The following is a 7500-nucleotide window of genomic DNA, read 5'->3' on the forward strand; positions in this document are numbered from 1 at the left end:
AGAGGTGGAGTCATAGAGGTGATGATAAAGAAGAGACACAGGCGACACAGCACAGGCGACAGAGGTGACACAGCACAGAGCAAAGGCAGACTTCCTGTTGCTGAACTAAAGTACAATTTGAGCTTCTCCTTCTCTCGGAAAGCTTGTAAATGTACGACCTCAGTATTTTGAGTTAGAGAGAAGTTCAAACAGGAAGTCTGCCTCTGCTCTGTTCTGCGTCACCTGCGTCACCTGTGTCGGCTGCGTAGCCTCTGTCGCCTACGTCGCCTGTGACTCAGTTTGCGCTTAGGATAAGAAGGATAGCACAACGGAGGGATAGTAGGAATTAAGCATTCTGTGCGACTCTGGTCCGTATAGAGGCGTTTCTAAAGTAGCAACTGTATAAAACCTGTGCAATCAATAACTCATACACCCGAACTCCTTAACTCATACACTCACTAGTGTTCACTCATGCACACATACATAAATACACGCACATATATAAATATATCCATACGCATAACACATACATATATAAGCATATTTTTGTTATTAACTTAAGTGAAAAAAATTACAGATGAAATACCTTTGGTTTTATAAGGAGGACACATAAAGAAAAACTTGACACATAAATACATATTTGATATATATACATAAATAGATATATAGACAAATGAAGGATTACAAAGGATTGCAAAGGCGGGAGCATGCCGACAGGAGACCTTTTGGTCCATACCTAGGTCGGATGCGAAAAAATCATAATAATAATAAATTAATAAATAAAAACTATAATAATGTAAATAACAAGTAATAAGGAAATAAGTAACTAAATAAACAGATAAATATATAAACAAATAAACAAATACAATAGTAAATACGTAAATATATAAGCAGATAAAATAAACAGATTAGGTAAAGATAAATGAATAAGATAAATAAGTAGGAGAAAATATGAATTTGCGTGAATTCCTGAACAGATAATTAGTAAATAGCGGATTACATAAATAGATCAATACGCAACAAGAATGTACTACTTACGTCAGACATTGCTTTGTTTGCATATTTCAGAAACCGGGAGAACAAGAGATGAACAAGTTTATATAAGAAATGAAATTAATAGATAAAAGGCTGGGCAAGAGTAGTGCCAGAAAGAGTATGACGAAGAGTTTTAGGCTCGTTTTACACGTATCGACTTTTCGCCGTGCGCCGTTCACGACACGACGTCGTGCTCTCAAATAGCCATGGGTGGCTATGGCACAACCACGCGTGAAAGCGTCCATAGACACCCATGGTTATTCGATAGCACGACGTCGTGCCGTGGACGGCACACGGCGAAAAGTTGATACGTGTAAAACGAGTCTTCGACTTCAAAGATAAGTACCTCTGCAGGGGAGGAAGGAGAGAGAAACTCGCCCCAGAAAGTCTTCAAGGGAGACAAACAGGACCTATTAGAAGGCGGGGGGGGGGGGTTCGGGGAGGCACAGCCGGTACTTTGTTTCGGGGTTCAAGAGATAAGGACCCAACAACAACCATGCAGCATCTATCCCCCACCCCCTCGAAAACAAGCACTTTGTCCAAACCCCCCTACCAACCCCCAGACCGACATACATTCACAAACACAAACGTCATTATACTTATCACACCACATTCACTTCTTTTTATTAGTATTTATCATTAATTATTTCTAAGCCTGGTTGGATAGACGGGACATCAAATTCTCTCTCTCTCTCTCTCTCTTTCGCTCTCTCTCTCCCCTGTTTTTTTTTCAGGCCCTGAAGACAGTGTAATAATCAAGTACCAACAAAGTTACCCTTTGCTCTCTCAATACCACGGAGATGAATAAAATCGCCTGGTGCCAGCAATAATAATAAGGTAGAGTACCAACCATACGCAAAGAGCCAATTGAGTGTTTTTTTTTTCTTTCTTTTTTTGGGGGGGAGGGGTGCGATCGAATGTACAGTCGTAAACTTTGAAGTTTTAAGACTTGTTTAGACAAACAACAGAGTAATATGTTCTAAGACCTCTTGATTATTCAGTTTGTTTATCTATCTTACATGTTTACATATCCATCTGTTCATTTTGTTTCTTCATTTATTTGCATACTCATCTATATAATTATTTATTATTTTCTTATTTATTTTCTTATTCACTCACTTGTCATTTATTTATTAATTTATTTGTTCAGTTACTTAAATATCAATATTTTTGGTTTAATGAACTATTTGTTTATATGTGTATGTATATGTACCTTCATTTGTCTCGTTATCGTTTGGTTACCTATCTATTCACTTAACTATTTATATATATATAATTGTTTATCTATTTATCTATATATTTATTTATTTATTTATTTATTCATTCATTTGTATTCACTTATTGGTTTATCTATTTATCTATTTATTTATTTGAATATCTATTTATTCATTTAACTATTTATCTATCTACTTTTATTTATTTATCTATTCATTTATTCATTTATATGTTTATACACTGATTTGTTTATCTACTGGTTTATCTATTACTTATCTACTTATTTATCTACCTGATTATTTATGTCTCTGTTCTCTTGTTTGCTTATCGATTAATCACTCTACATTCAACCTCATTATGGACCCAACAGTCTCCTGCCCTTCTTGTGTAAACATAATAAAGGCTAACAAGTTGGTATCTTAAAGCGTTCTACCTAGACAGCCCGGCTCCATAACATCTTAGAGCGTTCTGCCTAGGCAGCCCGGCTCCATTACATCTTTGAGCGTTCTGCCTAGACAGCCCGGCTCCATGACATCTTTGAGCATTCTGTCTAGGCAGCCCGGCTCCGTGACATCTTTGAGCGTTCTGCCTGGGCAGCCTGGCTCCATTACATCTTTGAGCGTTCTGCCTAGGTAGCCTGGCTCCATTACATCTTTGAGCGTTCTGCCTAGACAGCCCGGCTCCATGACATCTTTGAGCGTTCTGCCTAGACAGCCCGGCTCCATTACATCTTTGAGCGTTCTGCCTAGACAGCCCGGCTCCGTTACATCTTTGAGCGTTCTGCCTAGACAGCCCGGCTCCATGACATCTTTGAGCATTCTGTCTAGGCAGCCCGGCTCCATTACATCTTTGAGCGTTCTGCCTAGGCAGCCCGGCTCCATGACATCTTTGAGCGTTCTGCCTAGGTAGCCTGGCTCCATTACATCTTTGAGCGTTCTGCCTAGACAGCCCGGCTCCATGACATCTTTGAGCGTTCTGCCTAGGCAGCCCGGCTCCATTACATCTTTGAGCGTTCTGCCTAGACAGCCCGGCTCCATGATATCTTTGAGCGTTCTGCCTAGACAGCTCGGCTCCATTACATCTTTGAGCGTTCTGCCTAGGCAGCCCGGCTCCATTACATCTTTGAGCGTTCTGCCTAGACAGCCCGGCTCCATTACATCTTTGAGCGTTCTGCCTAGACAGCCCGGCTCCATGATATCTTTGAGCTTTCTGCCTAGGTAGCCTGGCTCCATTACATCTTTGAGCGTTCTGCCTAGACAGCCCGGCTCCATGACATCTTTGAGCGTTCTGCCTAGGCAGCCCGGCTCCATTACATCTTTGAGCGTTCTGCCTAGACAGCCCGGCTCCATGATATCTTTGAGCGTTCTGCCAAGGCAGCTTGGCTCCATTACATCTTTGAGCGTTCTGCCCAGGCAGCCCGGCTCCATGACATCTTTGAGCGTTCTGCCTAGGCAGCCCGGCTCCATTACATCTTTGAGTGTTCTGCTTAGGCAGCCTGGCTCCGTGACAACTGCTTGTCCGACAGAAACATAGAAGATATTCTTTTAGTACTGTGGGGTTAGTGAGTGATATAAGATGACTTTTGCCCTCGCCCTCCCCTTCCCCCTCCCCCTCCCCTTCTCTCCTCCCCTCTCCTTTCTCTCCTCCCATCTCCACCATCACCCTCTCTGCCGCCCCCCCATCCCCCGCTTCCCATTTCTTCTCCCATTTCCCCGACCCACCCCACTCGACCCGTCCCATCAATAGTCCGTGATGAGCGGGAATGGCTTGATTATGGCAGAGACATACTGTATTTATTGATGACACTTATAAGAAACGACACGATAATGCGTGACACCAAGGGGTGGAACTCTCTTGCTGGGGGAGTGAGGGGGGGGAGGAGAGTGGGAGAGGAGGGAGGTAAGGAGGGAAGGAGAGAGGGAGAGTGGGAAGGAGGAACGTAGGAAGGAAGGGAAGGAGAAAGGGAGAAGGAATAGGAGTAGGGAGGGAGAGTAGGAGAGAGGGGCATAGGAAGGGAGGTAGAGGAGGAAGAAGGGAAGGTGGAAGGGAGGGAGAATAGGAGGGAGGGGGAGTGACGTAGGAAGGAAGGGAGGGAAGAAGGAAGGAAGGGAGGGAGAATAGGAGGGAAGGAGGGAGGGAGAGTGGGAGGGACGGATGAAGGAAGGAGGGAGGGAGGGGTGGAAAAAGGAAGGAGAGAAGGAGGAAGGGAGGGAGAATAAGAGGGAGGGGTGTAGGAAGGAAGGGAGGGAGGAAAGGGAGAGAATGAGGGAGGGAGGGAAGGGAGGGAGAGAATGAGGAGAGGGAGGGAGGGAGTGGGCTGGCATTGACCATGGAGGGCAAGGATGCCACGATCTCAAAATATCTGTTTAGCATGACTACCCCAACCCCTCATCTACTCTTCCACCTCCTCCTCTTCTTCCTCTTCCTCTTCTTCCTCCTCTTCCTCCTTCAGTTTTTTTCATCTTCCTGTTTCTCTCCTGTCATATTTTTTTTCGGGTTTTTCCGCCTCCTTTTCTTCCTCCTCCTTCTTCTTCGTCTTTTCTCTTCCTTCTCTTCCTTCTCCTCCTCTTCCTCCTCCTTCTCCACTTTTTTATCTTCCTGTTTCTTCCCTGACATTTTTTTCGGCTCTACTACTTCCTCCTCTTCTTCCTCCTCCTCCTCCTCCTCCTTCTTCTTCTTCTCCTTCTTCTTCTTTTTCTTCTCCTACCCCACCTGTCGCTCCTCCTTCTCGTCCTCTAAATATGCCTCCAGCTGTCGGTCGCCCTCATACGCATCAAGGTGAACCTTGAAAGTTGGGTGGAAGGGATGGCACGATACTCCGGGACAGGAGGAGGAGGGGTAGGAGGAGGAGGAGGAGGAAGAGGATGAGGAGGAGGTGCAAGAGTAGAAGGAAGAAAAGGAAGAGAAGGAGAAAGAGGAAGAAGATGGGGAGGAAGAGGTGGAGCAGGAGGTGGAGAAGGAGGAGGAAGCACAAGAAGAGGAGGAGGAGGGGTAGGAGGATGAGGGAGAGGAAGAGGATGAGGATGAGTTTGAGGAGGAGGTGCAAGAATATAAGGGAGAAAAGGAAGAGAAGGAGGAGAAAGAGGAAGAAGGTGGGGAGGAAGAGGTGGAGCAGGAGGTGGAGAAAGAGGAGGAAGCGCAAGAAGAGGAGGAGGAAGAGGAGGAGGAGGAGGAGGGAGAGGAAGAGGATGAGGATGAACATGAGGAGGAGGTGCAAGAATAGAAGGAAGAAAAGGAAGAGAAGGAGGAGAAAGAGGAAGAAGATGGGGAGGAAGAGGTGGAGGAGGAGGTAGAGAAAGAGGAGGAAGCGCAAGAAGAGGAGGAGGAAGATGAGAAAGAGGAGGAGGGGTAGGAAGAGGATGAGGATGAGCATAAGGAGGAGGTGCAAGTGTAGAAGGAAGAAAAGGAAGAAAAGGAGGAGAAAGGAAGAAGATGGGGGAGGAAGAGGTGGAGAAAGAGGAGAAAGCGCAAGAAGAGGAGGAGGAAGAGGAGGAGGAGGATAGAGAGGAAGAAGTGGAGCAGGAGGTGGAGAAAGGGGAGGAGAAAGTAAAGAAGGGGAAAAGAACGAAAAGGATAAACACAAAAACATGATCAGAAGAACATGCTTTAGGAGAACGAGGAAGAAGAGAAGCTAGAAAACGAGGAGGAGGAATAGGAAGAAGAGGAGGAGGGGGAAGAAGAGGAGGAGGAGGAAGAGGAGTAGAGTGTACCTACTGATGAAGTGTTTACATCGAGATGTATGGAGATTGTTTACGAGTGAAAAGTGTGTGGGGCTTCATAGACCCTTGGCAGGGTCACGTGAGGCGGAGAGCCTCTGGTAGAGGCCATGGCCACCGAAGAAGTCGAGGAAGGTTCTTTGTTTATAAAAGAATGAATGAAGAGTCTGTGGGTCTGTTTACCGCCGCCCATAAAACCCAGGTGCTCCTCCAAACGAAAACTATGAATGAGATCGAGGATTTTTTCTTCTTCCCCGAGGGGGACTTCGAGAAGGGGTCGGGGAATGGAGTGGGAGCCCCGAAGTCCAAACAAGAACAGGTCAGTTCATCTCAGAGAGAACGCCCTGTGACGCCATAGGTGTTCGTATTATAATGAACAGATGTGTTCTTACCTCGACTTTCTGGGTGTTGATAATGTCAGTCCAGAGAGAGGGCGTCGGAGAGGATTAGGTTCCCATCACTCGTCCCCTAAAGCCATCAACACCCATCTTCTCCCAAAAGTGTAACCTTGAGAGGCTGGCATTCGGTGTGTGTGCGCGCGCAAGCGTGTGCGTATGGGTGGATCGCTCTTGGCTGAGTTCCATAATGTCTTTCCCATAAAAAGAGTGTACGAGTCGGAAGAGGAGGACAGTACGAGGAGAAGAAGAAAAGAGAGTAGAAAGGATAAAAGAGGAGTGAGGGGAGAAAAAGAGGAGAAAGTAAAGAGGGCCACGATCAGAAGAAAGAGGAGAAGAATGAGTGAAATGAAAGAAGAGGAGGAGGAGGAGGAGGGGGTGATGGGATATAGAGTCGAAGGAATGGAGTGAAGTGAGGGAGTGGGAGGAGGAGGAGGAGGAGGGAGAAGAGGAATAGAAGAGAGAGGAGGAGAAATAACAGGAGAGATAGAAAAGGATGGAGTAATACGAAAAGGGGGGAGAAAAGGAGGACAAGGAGAAAGAGTATGAGTACGAAAAGAAAAAGTTGGATTAGAAAAAAGATAGAGAAATAAAAAAATAGCAAGATGGATAGGAAGGAAAGCAAGAATGAGAAAAATAGCGAAGAAGGAGGAGGAAGGGACGAGGGAGGAGGTAGAAGAAAATAGGGAGGAGGGAAGGAAGAGGACAACAAAGAGGATTAAGCGAAGGAAGAGAAAGAAGAAATGGGAGTGGAAGAGGAGGTAAAGAAAGAAGAAGAAGAAGAGGGGAAGGAAGACGTATAGGAAGAGGTCGGGAGGAGTAAGGGGAAGAGGAAGAGGAGGAGAAGGGGTGTGAGGTGTAAGTGTGAATGTGCGTGCGCACGCGCGTGTGTGTTTGTTTGTATGCGTGTGTGTGTGTGTGTGTGTGTGTGTATGTGTGTGTTTGTGCCAACCTGCCCGAGCTCCAGGGAAGCACAGCGCGCGTAGTACTTCGGGGCTGAAGTGCGTCTGCGCAGCTCTCTCGGGCCCACAGTCTTGTGTGTGTGCGAGTTCTCTGCTCTCCAATCTCATTCGAAACAAGACGAAATTTGTTGTCGCGGTTGCCCGCTGACGATTTTGTGTGTGTGTGTGTGCGTGTCGGACTGAAATGAAGACCAGGAG

General features: G+C 46.1%; 1 protein-coding gene across 4 annotated transcripts in view; it reads left to right on the plus strand.

Annotated features, from left to right (window-relative positions):
• The first annotated feature begins 7344 nt into the window (after positions 1-7344).
• The window catches only part of LOC143017424 (ras-related and estrogen-regulated growth inhibitor-like protein), a 111006-nt gene continuing 110850 nt past the window's right edge, over positions 7345-7500 (plus strand). For 2 of the 4 annotated variants that reach the window (XM_076172142.1, XM_076172146.1), the window contains exon 1: positions 7389-7500. This exon is cut by the window's right edge and continues 26 nt beyond it. The gene's annotated coding sequence lies outside the window, so the exon portion shown is untranslated. The other 2 variants (XM_076172145.1, XM_076172143.1) reach the window with 2 other exon arrangements.

This window comes from Oratosquilla oratoria, chromosome 32, assembly GCF_046742065.1.
Source record: "Oratosquilla oratoria isolate Oo_2021 chromosome 32, ASM4674206v1, whole genome shotgun sequence".
NCBI classification, from domain to species: Eukaryota; Metazoa; Arthropoda; class Malacostraca; order Stomatopoda; family Squillidae; genus Oratosquilla; species Oratosquilla oratoria.